Source organism: Podarcis gaigeae, assembly GCF_964106915.1.
Source record: "Podarcis gaigeae genome assembly, chromosome: 15".
Lineage (NCBI taxonomy): Eukaryota > Metazoa > Chordata > Lepidosauria > Squamata > Lacertidae > Podarcis > Podarcis gaigeae.
Window position 1 is genome coordinate 13,459,353 of NC_139692.1, and position 17,365 is coordinate 13,476,717.

General features: G+C 44.2%; 3 long non-coding RNA genes across 3 annotated transcripts; 2 read left to right on the forward strand and 1 right to left on the reverse strand.

The window, feature by feature from the left end:
* Window positions 1–621: 621 nt before the first annotated feature.
* LOC310832214 lies at window positions 622–15,573 on the forward strand. Its single transcript, XR_014558153.1, has 2 exons — window positions 622–2,159; window positions 15,224–15,573. It is a non-coding gene; the product is annotated as an uncharacterized lncRNA (long non-coding RNA).
* On the forward strand, window positions 8,051–9,151 carry LOC310832252. Its single transcript, XR_014558202.1, has 3 exons — window positions 8,051–8,369; window positions 8,747–8,873; window positions 8,922–9,151. It is a non-coding gene; the product is annotated as an uncharacterized lncRNA (long non-coding RNA).
* Window positions 9,330–12,504, reverse strand: LOC310832219. Its single transcript, XR_014558163.1, has 2 exons — window positions 11,435–12,504; window positions 9,330–9,653 (listed from the first exon to the last, which is right to left on the reverse strand). It is a non-coding gene; the product is annotated as an uncharacterized lncRNA (long non-coding RNA).
* Window positions 15,574–17,365: the final 1,792 nt, after the last annotated feature.

Genomic DNA, 17,365 nt, shown 5'->3' on the forward strand with positions numbered 1-17,365 from the left:
ATCCGAATCACTGTTCAGTGTTGGACATCATATTTGCTGAATACACAAAGCTTCACAGCTTGTTTTTCATCGTACAAAGTCTGATACCTTGCTTCATTTAAAGATTTTCAGAGACTTTGAGACTAAAGATTTCATTTTGGACTTGTTATGGTTTGAAGGAATCCTATAAAAGATTGTCTATTGCGTATGTAGATGGTCATCGTGTTGCCTACACATTGCTGAAATTCTTTTTGCAACACGGGGGTTTATTAGGGTCCTAGAATTGGCAGGGTCCGAGAACCCACCCACCTCCTTCTCAAAGCTGGGAAAGCACTCACTAGGCTTTAGGAAGGAGGATGGACAACTCTGGGACCCTGTCACAGCCCTCACACTTCCTTCCCAAAGCCCAGTGCCTCTATTATCTGGATTGGGGAAGGCAGCACAAGGGCAGGGGTGGGGGCATCAACTATTGCTGAGGGCTGCCCAAAAAGGCCTCGGGGGGCCGCATGTGGCCCTAGGTCCGCACACTGGACAACATTGCTGTGGAGTGATAATAAGTCAAGTTGACTCGCTAAGTGGGATCATAGCTTGAAGGCTATCCGTGGTTGAAAGCTGGCTGGTGTCTAGTATGTATAGTGGAGATTGGGCCTAACTTAGGCTCATTCATTTCAATGGGTCTCCTCTGAGTAGAGCTTAGTTGGCTACAATCCACCCCACCCTCGGCCATTGTATCCTCACAGCAGTCCTTTGAAGTAGACTCACCTGAGAGGTAGTGACGGACTCCATGATAACAATGCGCAAAGTTTTCTTAAAAAAACAATCAAACAGTATTTTGCAATATTTAGAAAACGTATAAACCGCTTGCTCAAAAATTAATTTTCCAAGTAGAATTGCATATATGTATAAACCTAACCCAAACCCACATACTAACGAAAAACAAATATACATAAAACCCTCATTTTTTAAACAAGCAAATGAAAATTTAAAACAAATGCAACTAGATCATGTGTCCAGACAGGCTTGATGGAAGAGAAAAGGTTTTTGGCAGGCTTCCAAAGCAGTTTAGCGAAGGTGTCTGCCTAATCTCCGCAGGCAAGGAGTTCTCACAGCACAGGTGCTGCCGCCCTAAAGGAACTACTTCTCGCAAATGTAGACAAATAAAAGGTTTGTCTACATAAATATATTCCTAAAGGCTTCCTGCTCTCTTCTCATTTAGGCTGAGAGTCACATCCCCTTCACCCCCCAACCCAATGGATTCAGCGCCTCTGATCTGCTCCCAGGTGTTGTACCTTGACTGTTTATTAAAATGCTGTTCCCATTCCACCCCCGGCAGCTGTCCTTACTTAGGAAAGAGCCTGCTCATTTTCAATTTTCCTTCTGTACCTCTCCTGGGTCTGACGCCATCACTCATTTATTGCATTTTTTTTTAATCAACAGTTTACTCAGAGCTACAATCTCTGCTTCCCAGCCCCCAATTCCATTGCGTGTTTTCTCTTTCCTTCTTCATCCCCTCCATTTTCCTGGATTTAGAACAACTGTCTGTCCCCCTGAATGCTGAGTTTGTGTTTCTCATTAGGAAGCAAGGGGGGAATGTATTTTCCTATTCCAAAGATTAACTACAGCCTAGTTTTCACAAACAGCAGACGGCATAGTCAATCTTTGTCTGGACTGTACTACTTCACATTGGGAGGGGGGCTCGTGTAACTAAATGCTTCTCCATACCCCCAACTCCCCTTCTTTCCTGAACACAGAAAACCAGACATCCGGGAGAAGGGTTTGTAGCCTAATCATTTTCCAGAAAGGTTAGTTTTCTGTGTATCAGACTCCTTTCCATGGGGAAATATTCTGTCATGTTTCCCCACCTCCACCTGCATTCTGAAGTGGTTCATTCCAAAGACTTAGGTTTACTTCCTTGGCTGCTGTTTGCAACAATCCCATGAGTCCCATTAGCAAATTGCTCCATTCGTGATTTCCCTTTCTCTTTTTAAATGAAACGTGTAGGCGTGACAATATCGCAGCTCTCTTATCGACCCAAAGTGTTACTATTCTGAGATTCAACACAGTTGTCAATTTCCTTAATGTTTTCATTTCTATTTGGCAGGAGGAGGCCGGCCCTACCATTAGGTAGCCGCAATGAGGATGAGGCAGCTGCCTGGGTGGTGTTAGGGCGCATAGGTAAGGTGTTGCAGGACGGAGCTGGGTGAAAGTCATGGGGACCACCCCCTGTCTCCTAAGTTTACTTGCTACCCTCAGGTAATGGGGGTAATGTAATGGGGGACTTCAATTACCCGGATATTTGTTGGATGTCAAACTCAGCCAAGAGCATAAGGTCAAACAGATTCCTCACTGGCCTTGCAGACAACTTCATTGTCCAGAAAGTGGGAGAAGCAACAACAGGAACAACCATTTTAGATCTGGTCCTAACCAATGTTGATGACCTGGTTAGTGGGGTAGTAGTGGAAGGATCATTAGGCGCGAGTGATCATGCTCTTCTGAAGTTTACTATACAGCGGAAAGGAGCAGCCAAGCATACTAGGACTCAATTTCTTGACTTTAAGAAAGCCAACTTCATAAAACTTAGGGAAGTGCTGGGTGAGATCCCATGGACAGTAATACTAAAAGGAAAGGGAGTTCATGGTGGCTGGGTGTTTGTTAAGAGGGAGATAGTAAAAGCACAACTTCAGGCAATACCAATGAGACGGAAACATGGAAGGTGCCTAAAGAAGCCAGGGTGGCTATCTAAAGAACTTTTAACTGAGTTAAGATTAAAAAAGGATGTGTACAAAAAATGGAAAAGGGGGAAAACCACCAAAGAGGAATTCAAACAAATAGCCAGCATGTGTAGACACAAAGTCAGAAAAGCTAAAGCACAGAATGAACTCAGGCTTGCTAGAGAGGTTAAAAGCAACAAAAAAGGCTTTTATGTCACATAGAGGAGGGAGAAAGGTTGCTCCAGAGAAGCAGACACGGAGCAATGGATCCAAACTACGAGAAAGAAGATTCCACCTAAACATTAGGAAGAACTTCCTGACAGTAAGAGCTGTTTGACAGTGGAATTTGCTGCCAAGGAGTGTGGTGGAGTCTCCTTCTTTGGAGGTCTTTAAGCAGAGGCTTGACAACCATATGTCAGGAGTGCTCTGATGGTGTTTCCTGCTTGGCAGGGAGGTGGACTCGATGGCCCTTGTGGTCTCTTCCAACTCTATGATTCTAGGTATAGTGTAAGATTGTGCCCCATCACTAGGAATGAAGTAAGAATCAGCAATTGATCCAGTACGGTGCCACCTGCACTATACATCTAAAGCAGGATCATACTGCTTTTAACTGTAATGGAACTGTAGTTTCTCACAGGTGCAGAGAATTGTTATGAAACACATTTTCCCCTTCCAGAGCTGCAATTCCCAGAATTCCCTGAGACGAGGGATTGATTTTACTGTAAATCCACTCTGGGAAAGGAATAGGGGGACGCAGGTGGCACTGTGGGTTAAAGCCTCAGCGCCTAGGACTTGCCGATCGAAAGGTCGGCGGTTCGAATCCCCGCGGCGGGGTGCGCTCCCGCTGCTTGGTCCCAGCGCCTGCCAACCTAGCAGTTCGAAAGCACCTCCAGGTGCAAGTAAATAGGGACCGCTTACCAGCGGGAAGGTAAACGGCGTTTCCGTGTGCAGCTCTGGCTCGCCAGAGCAGCGATGTCACGCTGGCCACGTGACCCGGAAGTGTCTCCGGACAGCGCTGGCCCCTGGCCTCTTAAGTGAGATGGGCGCACAACCCCAGAGTCTGGCAAGACTGGCCCGTACGGGCAGGGGTACCTTTACCTTTACCTTTAATTACTCTCAACACCAGGGGTCAGCAACATTTTTCACCCGTGGGCTGGTCCACTGTCCCTCAGACCATGTGGTGGGCTGAACTATATTTTGAAAAAAAATAATGAACAAATTCCTGTGCCCCACAAATAACCCAGAGATGCATTTTAAATAAAAGCACACATTCTACTCATGTAAAAACATGCTGATTCCTGGATCGTCCGCGGGCTGGATTTAGAAGGCTGGCCCCCGGGCCTTAGGTTGCCTTCCCCTGCTCAACACTCTTAAGAAACTACAGTTGAAAAGAAGGCACAGTCCCTACCAGAGAAGATTAAACTGATGGATGATGCAGAAATGGCAAAATGGGTCAGACTGTGATGATGTGATCTGTGTTCCTGCTCCCTTTGCTGTCCAAGTGATTACCGCTGATAGGCAACTTCACAGCCCCTTCAAATAGGGCTCAGTCCTCTGTAAAGTACGACTTAACCTGGAGTTCTCAAGCTAGGAGGGTATCAGTTTCATCATTGTGTCATAGTATATGTTGATAGAACAGTTATTGTTAATTAGCTGAATTTTACAGCCAATGGGAAGAACTATTGAAATCACTCTCACTGAATTAACAGATTAACAGTTTTACTTAATTATTTGTCAGTACTGTTCGGATATGAAAATTGGTTTTTAAAAATGGTTCTGTTTTTTGATAAATTGTCCCACTGAATATCAAAATTTCTGCAACATTTCTCTGATGAAAATTGAGACATAATAGATGATGATGATATTTATGCCCCACACATCTGACTGAGCTGCCCCAGCCACTCTGGGCAGCTTCTGTCATATATATAAAAATAATAAAACATTAAACACAAAAAAACAACTTCCCTATAAAGGGCTGCCTTCAGATGTCTTCTAAAGATTGTATGTATATTGGTATCTGAAGAAGTGTGCATTCACACGAAAGCTTAAACCCAGAACAAACTTAGTTGGTCTCTAAGGAGCTACTGGACAATTTTTTAATTTTTATTTATTTATAAAGATTGTATAGTTATCTCCGTGGCTCAAGGGTGGCATAACTCCATACCCTCCAACATTTCTCCGATGAAAATAGAGACATCCTAAAGAAAACTGTGACATTCTGGGATCAAATCAGAAACTGGGATAGCTCCTGTAAATCTGGGACTGTCCCTAGAAAATAGGGACACTTGGAGGGTCTGCTATCATTTTGATATTTTACATTCATACTCACCACTCACCCTGATTTTCCTGTTAGCTGCCTTGGGCTTCCCTTGGGAAGGAAAAACAGGCTGCAATCTGCAAACAAAATGGAAATACAGAAAACTACCCGAGCATACGGCCAGGAGGTTATCTTGTGATTTGCTGAACCACACACCTTGTCAACTTGCTTCCATTTTGTTAACCAAATGATAACCCTGCTTATGCTTTGTGTGCGCTCTCTCTCTCTCTCTCTCTCTCTCTCTCTCTCTCTCTCTCTCTCATTTTTTGCTTTTCCTCTCCTGCAAGGAAGTGAATACTGTAAAATGAATGAATGTTAGAAAAATGTTGGAATGAAGTTAATATGGCTTTAGCAGAAATGTTATAAGGAATTAAGTATAAATAGCTTATTAGAGTATTAAAGGAAAAATAAGGTTAGAATATGTTAAGATAATTATAGGGTAGAAAACAGAGGAAGATGGAAAGGAATTGCTGAGACAATTAATAGAAGTGGAATACAAAAAGAGAGGTGTGAGGAGGTCGTTGAAATAAGTGAATGAAAGATATGATATTGAAATTGTTTGATGTGTTTTAAACTGTTTTTGTTTTGTTTTGTTAGTTTAATGTGTTAGTGTTATGTAGTGTTTTTGTATTGTATTGTACTGTGTTTTTGTTGTTGTTGTAGTGTTTAAATTGTTGGAAAAGTAATATATATATATTTTTTTAAAGGAAGTGACTCACTGCTCCCAGCTGGGAGCCACAGAAATTGGACACCTTCCAAAATGCCTCCATCTTCTTATGCGCTTCAGGGGACTATATAGCAGCTGCACCCCTATATAAGACTCTAGAGGGGAAACGGGAAGAATGTGCATTTTTTAAAAGAAGATATCTTTGTCCTGTTAAATCAATGCACTTGGAATAAAATGTGTCATTCCCCCCCGCCACATCTCCAAAAAAAGAAGAAGCCCGCAATAAAATACCACAAAGGCCAAGAGCTGATTTAACGCTGTCCCAGCTGCCTCCTTGCACATTCATGGCAGCTTATTATGACACATCTGGAGGACTGTTGTGAGAGCCGGCCATTCTGTGACTAAACAGGGGCTTAGCAGGCTGAACCCATTTACACAAAGAATAACAGAGGGTTTGTATCTGAGCCAGTGTGATATCTACCCAAGCTTCACGCCATTAATTAACAAACGGAACAAGTCATGTTCAGGCGCACAGGCGCACAGGTCGTTGGTATGCCCTCTAGTGGCAACTGTGACAGTTTCATATTTCTTACTGCAGGAAATACATGCCACATTATATTACCCAGAATTCTTAGGACAGGAAGTGAGGTATGCCTATGTGGGAAATGCAGCAAAATGAAGCCATGTGTGTTACTATCCATGTCAGTGTTGGTACTGATATTTCATGTACAGTGGTACCTCGGGTTAAGTACTTAATTCGTTCCGGAGGTCCGTTCTTAACCTGAAACTGTTCTCAACCTGAAGCACCACTTTAGCTAATGGGGCCTCCTGCTGCTGCCGTGCCGATTTCTGTTCTCATCCTGAAGCAAAGTTCTTAACCTGAGGTAATATTTCTGGGTTAGCAGAGTCTGTAACCTGAAGAGTATGTAACCCAAGGTACCACTGTATATCAGTGCACTAGCGCTACACGATATAGCTAGTGATTGGCAGGCCACTGAGTCTTTCCTTAGGAATACAGCTTCTGTGGGGAGGTTTTGAAACATAGGCATGTATCTAATGCACATCCAACCTGCATGCTTTAAGTACTCCATTGGTATTGCCTTCCTGGAATTTAGATTTTAGAATTTTATTATTACGGTCACAGACCAGTTCCAGCTCACTTACAATATCAGGAAATCATAAAACACAACAGGAATACATTGAATTGCACTTGGATATAACAGAGACAATTCAGATATAGCGGCAGTTAAAAATATATATTAAATCTTGATCACGAAAATATAACCTAAAATTGTCATTTAAAACCTTAATCATTTTGGTAGTACAGCTTGCTCCCTAAGTTTTATGGCAGTCGCACAGAATTTGGCCACCCTTAGCGTGATCTCTAGATCCTTGTCCTCTACCAGTAGTTATAAACAATGAAGTTCAGACCCATTTGGAGATTTCTGTATAACAGGAGTGATAAATACCGAGTGCATATCCTCGTAGAAACGGCAGCATAACAAGACATGAGAGACAGTTTCTACCTCCATCAAGCCGCAGGGGCAGACTGGTTCCACGTATGGTTAACCTCCTGGAATTTATGCAACAGATTGGAAGGCAGCTATGCTCACCACTATACCACCAACACTATACAACAGATTGTATCAATTGCTCCGTTCTGTATGGGCCTGAAGTCTGCAGAGTGGGATTTATAATGTGTGCACCATCACAGCTAGGCTGAAGCTATAGAAGAAGAAGAAGAAGAGTTTGGATTTGATATCCCGCCTTTCACTCCCTTTTAAGGAGTCTCAAAGCGGCTAACATTCTCCTTTCCCTTCCTCCCCCACAACAAACACTCTGTGAGGTGAGTGGGGCTGAGAGACTTCAAAGAAGTGTGACTAGCCCAAGGTCACCCAGCAGCTGCATGTGGAGGAGCGGAGACACGAACCCGGTTCCCCAGATTACGAGACTACCGCTCTTAACCACTACACCACACTGGCAGCCATAACCAAATCTGGACTTGGAAACTGTGTTCTCAGACACAAGAGTTTCTGAGGTTGAGGTAGGGTGGTCACTTTTCACAAGGCCTCCATTGGGAGGCAATGGAAGAGTGTGCCTTCTGGGGTCAAGCCAAACCACTGGAGAGTGCCTGCTGTGGCTGTAAAGACCAGTACAGTAGAGAGATGGTTTATTACAGGTGGGGCAGATGAGTGCATCTGGGTTTGCTGCTACAGGTACTACAATTACAAAGATAAATTTAGAAATAAAGATGCATCTCATCATGGTGAAGAGGAGGACTGTGAGCAGGTAACACTTGTTCCTGCTCAGTCTGCTGCCCAGGTGCTCACCACTGATGGACAGTTTAAAGGCCTGTCTTTTTACGTACGTATGAAAAGAGGGATGTTCTATTCTACACCAGGAAGCTTCTCCCATGTTTGATCTTGCCACACACATCGACGTCATATACACAGATACACCTGTCACCATGAGCCAATTACAACCTCTCTGCCTCACCTACCTCATGGGATGGGTGTAAAGAAAAAAATGTGTGACGGAAGCGATCATGTACAAGACCTCCCACAGATAAATGGAATGAAATAAAATTTTAGCTGTAAGTTGCTTTGAGTCTCTCTCAGGGAGACTCAGATAATAGAAGAAGAAGAAGAAGAAGAAGAAGAAGAAGAAACTGTGAGAATGATCAGGAACATAAAAGGTAAAGGTAAAGGTACCCCTGCCCGTACGGGCCAGTCTTGACAGACTCTGGGGTCGTGCGCCCATCTCACTTAAGAGGCCAGGGGCCAGCGCTGTCCGGAGACACTTCCGGGTCACGTGGCCAGCGTGACATCGCTGCTCTGGCGAGCCAGAGCCGCACACGGAAACGCCGTTTACCTTCCCGCTGGTAAGCGGTCCCTATTTATCTACTTGCACCCGGAGGTGCTTTCGAACTGCTAGGTTGGCAGGCGCTGGGACCGAGCAGCGGGAGCGCACCCCGCCGCAGGGATTCGAACCACCGACCTTTCGATTGGCAAGTCCTAGGTGCTGAGGCTTTAACCCACAGCGCCACCTGCGTCCTGATCAGGAACATACCAGACAGTAAATCATACTGAACTCAGTGGGACCTAGTTTTGAGTAAAAATACTTCAGATTGCAGTGTACAGCTGCCCAGTCTTTACCCAGTTACCTGGGATTAAGCTCCATTGAATACAGTGGGACTTCTGTATTCATTGAATACAGTGGGACTCCATTGAATACAGTGGGACATCAGAAGTAGACAGAGCAAGGCTCCATTTACAATAAAGCAGGCATGTTCAACAGGTAGACCACTGGACGTCTGTGGTAGATCACTGGTATCTCCCCCCAAAGAAGCTAAAAAAGTTTGGCTCCCTTAAAAAAACCTCAACATATGCACATGCACCCCTAAAACACGTCACTATCCTCTTCCCTAAAAAAGCTCAACAACTTTTACCTGAAGCCCCAAAAAGGGGGTAGATCACTGTGTTTTTAACTCTGCGAGTAGATCTCAGTCTCTTGGAAGTTGGCCACCCCTGCAATAAAGGAATCAAAACTCCCCATGTTTCCCAAGAAATGGCTAGCCGCAGAAATATTGCAATTAAAGAATTGGTGACCTTTTCCTCTGAAATTATAGGAAGGACTTTGTGTGCCAGCTTCATCGTTTCCTTCATTTGGTGGAGGAATTATATTTTCCATGTAAACAGGACTCCGTTGTTGCACCTACACACACAATCCTCATCTGTCCTCCATGCATCATCTCAAGTCCACATCTAACACTTTTGAATGGGGCTCAAATCTTCAGAGAACATGCTCTGGCACTATTCTGTGTATGGCTCTCTTCCCAATGACGACTTAGAAGAGGAGAGGACTTCTCCAAGAAGACAATTACAAGTTGAGAGGAAAATCCTTTTGTATTACAGGAACTGATGTCTCTTCCTCCAAAAGATCCAGACTGTATGAACTCTTGCCAAGTAACAGGTTCTGCCTTTGGGAGGAAGCAATATCTTCCTTTAAAAATAATCATGAAAGAAGTTGCTTTCATTTGAGGAAACACACGTGAGCTTGCTCCTGGCCAACAAGGAGCCTTGCAAATGAGTGCTGCTCTAATGAGGCTTTCATGAGCCCAGAACGTTTCATTGCTTTCTTGAAGAACAGTCATCTTTTAAACCAGGGGCTGGGAACCTGCGGCACTCCAGTTATCAGACTCCACCCCCTCATCAGTCCTAACCAGCATTGCCAATAGTAAGAGATGATGGGAGTTGAAGGCCAACCATATTTGTAGGACCATAGTTTCCCCATTACTGAGCCATGTTTTGAAAGAGTCAAAGCAACTGACTGGGTGGATCTTGGTGCATCTTAAAAAAATATTGTCTGTTCTTTACCACGTGACAAATCAAAGTTTCCTTGTGATTCTGTAGAATCTTTGAGCTTATATGAATGTCTGTTTTACCAGACCTTCTACACGAATGAGTAGCTGTGAGGTGAAATTCTCCTCATTGCTTGGCAGACAGAATGGAGAATAAACAACTGAATCACCCTAAAGTTAGACTGTTCAGCCCCAGATTATTCGGACTTTTGTATGGGCTCATGAAAGGAAGCTTCAGAGGACAAGTTTTCTGGAGAGAGCGCTGGAATGAGATTCTCTTACTAGCACAACAATACTTTTACAAGCTCAATATCATATGAGGTGGCTAAATTTTGCACTTTAGTAATCAGGAAGCGTAAATTTCTTCTGTTGAATGGCACACTGCGAAGTTCCCTTGTGTAATCTTTTTTTCTGATGTTGTTGTTGATTTCTTTTTGTTTGATCTTGTGGTGTTCAGTGTCACTGGCTTTTGCCGCAATAAAACTTGGTCTGGTTCACAGGAAGAGAGCCCAGAAGTCACATATTCAGTCACCAGATATTGCGCTGCCATGATAGATATTTGACGAAGAATGATCTATGCTACAATTCAATCCTAAACTGAAGGCCCATATTATTAGATCCACACTTCTGAAGCCCACCCCATATAGCTGTGTTAACTGATCTTTTAATCTTCCTTATAAATTTTTATTCACCCATTATCTATCCTTAATTAAGTATTCTATGTATATGTTTAAATCTACGTTTGGTTCTAGCTCCTATTTATTTAATAATTATTCGCCTGGATTCATACTGTTATGCTATTTATGTATATGTTTTGTCTATGCTGGTCTATGACCGTAATAAAGTACTTGACTTGACTTGACTTTTACAATAAAAGTTCTTGCTTTCTCTAATTTGAGTTCAAAACCAAACCAAACCTGACTAGGCCTCATCAAGATAACATGTTGGTTCCATATTAGCTTGAAATGACAACTGGGATAGTTGGAAGTATAGATCTGTCCTATCATCTAGAACTGGACATCACAGCCTTGTTTCCTTCCTCTCACTCCAAATAGTTTCCGATTGCCCTGGGACATCTCCGACCTCTCTGCCTCTTATTACCGGCCTGACAAAAGGCATGTGTTTCATCTCAGACTTGCAAGAACTTTGTCTCAAATTGGAGCCAGAGTTGAGCTATTAGCATAAAGTTCATGCATTTTTGGCTCATAGGAACGTGGATGGTGGTAGAAGGAGCAGAACTAAGCCAGAAGGATTTTAACCATGAGTGAAGGGGGAGGGAGAGAGAATTCTACACTCCATTAGTGAAAATCCTACTTCAATCCCAGACTCTAGTAACAAATCTCTCCTGAGCTTCTGAAATCTGAAAAGTAAACCCATTCTGGTTCATAATTATAGCCCACCTTGCACAGATGCCTCTGAAGTGATATTGGTGGACTACTGATGGCTTGAGATGTAGATTTCACTTTTAAGAGTGTTATATGTTGTACCAAGGATTTCTCTAAAGTTGGGGTGGCCAGTGGGGTGCCCTCCAAGTCCCATCATCCCCAGAGACAGTGAGATTTGTACTACAGCAACATCTGGAGGGTGACTTGTTGGCTACCCTTGTACTAAGTTTTGAGAGAAATGAACTTCTCATAATATGAGCAGATAAGTCAATGTGGGGGAAAACCATCACTTGCTTTGTTGTGGTTGCTACAAGGTCAACCACTGGAAGATATTCCTCAAGCAATCTTTTCTTAGCAACAGTAGCAGCAATACAGGAAGGTGAACAGGAAGCACCTTGAGCAAGAGGCACCCTGACAAAAATAGTAACCTAGTTCTTCTTGAAACCCATGGGAGATGCTTTGTCCAGGGGGCATCAAAAACCTGGATCTGTCACTGTATTGTAAAAGGAAGGAAGTGGGTCTTAGTCAACCTACTGCTCTTGAATACGGATTATTGGTGGTTGCATGGAATGGTCCAGCTGAACAACTTGTTCTTCATACAGTTGAGTAGGATGATGTCACAATGATAGCCATATAAGAGGATTTGACCAACACAATGCTGTTACTGAGAGCAACATGAATGAAGATGCACATCTGTTTTCACAAAGTGCTGAAAAATAGCTGGAAATGGAAAGTGTTTGGGGCCATCGCTGAAAATGTTCACAGAGTTCTGTGAATTCGTTTGACAGCCTGAAATGATGGACTCCTCAAACCCATCAGGGACGAGTGTAGGACATTTAATGGAGGTAGTGGGTGGGTTGAAAGAGGAGATGGAGCTTGCTACTTTTCCCACTCCTTAACAAATAGAAGCAATAGTAAAAAAGCATATGCAAATTTGCTTGATTTGATATCTGTTATTTCTTTTACAGAGTTAAAGAGAGGAAGGGTTTTGAGCCTGTTAAGAGTCTTCTGCTTGCATTCCAGACACTGCTGTTGATAGACAGCTAGCAATATATTCCTTTTTATTTCCAATATAACCTTCTCTCTGCTGGACAGGAATGCTGACTGGCTGATGAAGGAAGGTGCTTTCATGGTTACTGTTTTCATGGAGACCCTATATCACTGCAAATTTCTCAAACAGACTTTGATGCTAACCAGAACCTTGAAGATCGTCTGCAGCAGATGCTGCTCAGCTATAAGCTACCAGTAGGATTCTGTGCTGAGCATCACTACACCATGTGCCCCACCAAGCTGCTATCCCAAATAGAACATGGGTGGTAGGTTTGCCAGTCCTCTTCAGACTGAGGGCAGAATCTAGGGTGAGACCAGGAGCCAAAGGGCAGAGCAGAGACTGGTGTCATTTGATGCAACTGTTTTCATGGATATCTCAGGGCTCTCCTTACTGGTCTCCAGTGCAGAATCATTCCCCTCGTTTTTGTATGCTTTAAAAACAGATTTATTATGGTGGGTTTTGACTCTTGGTTTATTTGGGATTGTGTTCAGCTAAGGGTTAGGCACGGTGCAATTTTTCTAGAAAAAGAGGTGTCAGAGCTCACCACGAATTTCTCCCTTGTTCTATTAGAATGGCAATGGCACCCACCTGAGAGGTACCGGAGCTGAGATCCTGTGAGCTCTGGCTGAAAAAAAGAAGAATTCTTGGTTAGGCAGATCATCTCATCAGCACAAGGAATTCTCCTTGCGTAATGGAACAGTCTCCTCCTCTCCTCCCCCACCATGCATAACCCTAAATCTGAGTTCCCCAAACCATCCTGAACAGATTTGGGTAGTGCATGGGAAATGCATGGGGGGCAAAAGGGGAAATCCTATTGTGTTAATCCTTGCGCTAGCACAACTATTTAGTTAAATATCACCCTTGATGTTTACCTCTTGGTGACTTTTTCCAAGAAAGAAAGGGCAGAAAAACATGCTCAAAATCAGGGAAAGATGCCTTGGCAGTGGAAAAATAGCTTTCTCCTTGCTTCTGCCTCCCAAGATCTGCAGTGTTCACTGCCAGAAGCAGCATTTGTCCAAATAACAGTTGCTAGGAATCACAAGTGGGGAGGGTATGTTGACTCTGGTCCTGTCTGCAGAGGCATCTGGTTGGCCATGGTGAGAACAGGGTTCTGGACTAGACGCCCCTTTGGCCTGATCCAGCAGGGCTCTTCTTAACAACCGTGGACATGGGAAACTCGTGTGCTTGCTTGTGGGGGCTGCCTGCCCGTGAAAAGTGCTCTGTTCTGCGCCAAGCGAAGGGGCTTCTGACAGCAAAGTAAACGGTGTCAGGCTGAGTTTACACAGCACCAAATCAGCAGCTCTTTAGTATGTTTATCATTTCCTTCCCACTGAGTTAGCAGAGAGTCACTGAACCATGGGAGATCCTCTTCACACTTCATATACAGAAATGCTCAGCTTTTGCTATGCCATTCGCCTCCTTTGATTGAATCCAGGAGGGCAGAGCAGCCGGATTAGGGCAATCCAGTGTCAGAGGCAAGATTTGTGAAATGATTTTGCAGAAACCCCCAAGTCAACAGATTAGACTCAGCAAGAGGATTGGAGGGGCCGATCAATTATGGATATAATACTGTAATAATAGAATAATTTAATTTATATGCTGTTTATATGCCGAAAAAGCTTATAAAGCAGTTCTAAGTTCCCCTGTCTTCAGGTCTTGTTTTTGTTACAATTTAGGGCAGCCTTCCTCAACAAGGTGCCCTCCTGATGTTTTGGGACTCCAGTTCCCATAGTCCCAACCAGCATTGCCAATCTCAGGGATACTGGGAGCATTGCCAATCTCAGGGATAAGGGCAGTAGATTGTGAGAGGCAGGGAGTATGACTTGACAGGCTGACATCCAAATGTGGCTGGTGAAGCAACTCATTTTAGGTTATCGTGCCTATTGGTCTATCCTAAATGAATCATGATCTATTGTTCTGACATCCACATGACACTTAACAAAGAGCAGGTATGACATACTCTCCTCCAAAGAGGCTTACAATCTGAAAACAAACACAGGGAAACCATAGAGGAGGCGTCCTCCAGATGTTGTCGGACTACAACACCCAGCACCTCTGGCCATGCTGGCTGGGGCTGATGGGTGTTGTAATCCAACAACATCTGGAGAGCCCAACATTGACCACCCTTGTGAGAGGCGAAATGGTGACATGGGTAGGCAGGAGATGTGGTTATTTCAATTACCCATACTTTGGCTTAGTTACAGCAAGGTACAGGGACCAAGGGGAATTGCCCAAAGCCTTCCTGGAAAAGATGAGCTTTAGGAGGAGCTTAAAAGGAAATAGGGTGGACATATCAAGAAATCTGGGAGACAGGTCTAGGCATAAGGGGCAGCAATAGAAAACGGGTGGGGTCATTTCAGGGAGTAAGACATTTCCCATGTTCGTCTATCATTGAAAACAGAAGAATGGATTTTGGTACCCTCCCTATAATGTCCCTCATGAGTCATTGATTTGGGGTTGATGGTTTGACTTAGTTTTCTTTTTACTGTTTCTATTATGTTGTGTTTTTTTATGCTGTAACTTGCCCTGGACCTTTTTTGTGAAGGTCACGTAAGAAATACAAATAATAGCAACAAAAATAAACAAATGGCACACCTCCTCCCAATATCAGCTTGAAGACCGTGGCTCAGTTTGCCTTCCAAGACTTGCTCTGGCAAAGGGACCTTGGAACAATTTCAGCGTTTCAACCTGAGGCACCGCTTTCTAAATTGTTAACAAATTTCTTATTGTGCCATAAAGCTTTCACGGGCTAGAGTCCGCCTCCTCAGATGAACGAAGTAAGCACCCCAGTTTGGGAAAACGCCTGGCTGAAGCAGACCCTCAAGCTCATGCCGTGATACACGTGCAAGTCTTTGAGGTGCCCCAAGACTCTTTCTTGTTACTGCTGCTGCGGTAGAATAACACGGCTACTACCCCTCTGGAAATTCGAAATTGTCAGCCTTGACAGATGGGGGAATCTGGGAGGCTGTACACAGAACACGACAGAAGAACTTGTTTGCAACAGACCCCGGTGGCGGGAGCACGGCTGTTCTGACATCCAGTTGGCTACAACAAGCCAGGTTTGCTTGGCCTTGTACTCTGATTTAATAAACTCTGAAAGGGTTGGGTTGTTGTTTTTGCATCAAAAACCCTCTTGATCTCCCATAGCTGGCTTCTCCGTCTTCCTTTCAGAGCCAGGGGACTGGAAAGGAACGGTGTGTGTGTGTGTGTGTGTTTGCAAGGGGGGGGGGAGCCCTCCTCAGTGAATAACAAGAGCAGAGAAAGAAGCGCCGGAGGGTTTTACTATGAATTTTTGATGAACAGAAGGAGAAACTGCCCCCTTCAAGTAGAGCTGGGTGCAATGTCAATAGTGTTGGTTTAAGTAATTTAGCATGGTTCAGTGGCTTTCTGAGAGCGTCTTGTATTCAGCCTGGGCCTCTCTAACAAGTCTCTTTTGCTCTGGGCTCCCTCATGCCAAAGCCCTTAACAATAGTCGCTTTCAGGGCCTGGCAGTCTATGGAGTGCTTGTCTTTTCTGTATCCTAACCCCGCCGAGTCCGCCAAAGTGGGAGTTCAGCTTGAAGCAGGCCCGTCCCTTGTGCTCTCCCGCTTGGCGGTGGCAAAAACTAATGGCCCTTTTAAGAGAGGACAGGTCAAGTTTACTCCCAGACAGGGCTAACCTCAGCTGTTTCTCTCCCCTCCCCTTCCTTCCACCAAACGCACGCACACTTCGCTGCTCCCGACTTCATTATTGCTGGGAATTAACTTGCAGCTATTCTCTGTCAGGGTGGCCAATGGGAGAGCAAAAGCATCAGGTACCCTGGACACTGGAAGCACCAGCTTTCTCACTTGCTGGCCCTGACCAGGAGGCTTGAGCAAAGTTAGAAAGAGGAGAGGGTATCTAGATAACACATGCATACATACCTATGTGCACAGCATGCACGACTCAGCTTAGAGAATCTGATCGGTGCATTCTTTAAGAGAACAGAGTAGCTTAATACCAGGGATGGAGGAATCTCTGCATTCTGGTTCCTCGTCATCTGCTGTTTTTTACAACCTTGAATCCAGCTCGCCTATTTCTGCATCAATTTGTGTTTTTTTAAAAAAATCTCCATATTTCAGCGAAAATTCAGTTTTTTACGTGCATCTGCCCTATGCATGTTTGTACATGGTTTTGTCTAGTATATGTATTCCTGAAAGCAATTTGGGGCTTATCCACACTTCCCCCTGGAAAAGCACCACCAATAGTGCTCCCCTAGATGATCTCAGTGGTGGGCTTGGGACATGCTGGACAAAGTGGTCCTTAAGGTATCGGGTCTAAGTTTTTCAGGGCTTAGTACACTGCTACAAGAACCTTGAACCTTGCTTGGTAGGAGGTGGAAAGCCCATCCTGACCTTTTAATGCCACTGTCATGTTTTGGAGGTCCTCTGTTCCCATCACCAGTCTAGCCACAACATTCTGCTCTAGCTGAAACTTCCAGACTGGACCCAGCAGCATCCCCAAAGAGCTCTGGAAGCTGAATGCAGAGCTGCTGTGCTCACACAGCTGGTGCTGCTGGGGCTCCTTACATAAGAAGTCTGCAGGATCAGGCCATCTCATCTAGAGCAATGCTTGAGAAATTGGAGGTCTGCAGATTTCAGCATGAACTGGTCTGATCCACACCACAGGTTCCACACTTTCCAAATTGGGGGGGAAAGGCCATTTAAATAATGCAATAAATTGATGGCCTGATGAAGATTAAACACCTTCATCTGAGAATCATGATAGCATCATTTTTTAAAAAAAGAGCAGCTGTCACTGTAAGTTGCTCTGTTCTCTTTCCACACCGCCCCCCCCCTTTTCCAGGCTACACAAGATAAAGCTCAGGCAAGGGAGCAATTAGGCTACAGACAAAAGCCATGAACATTTTTAGACTA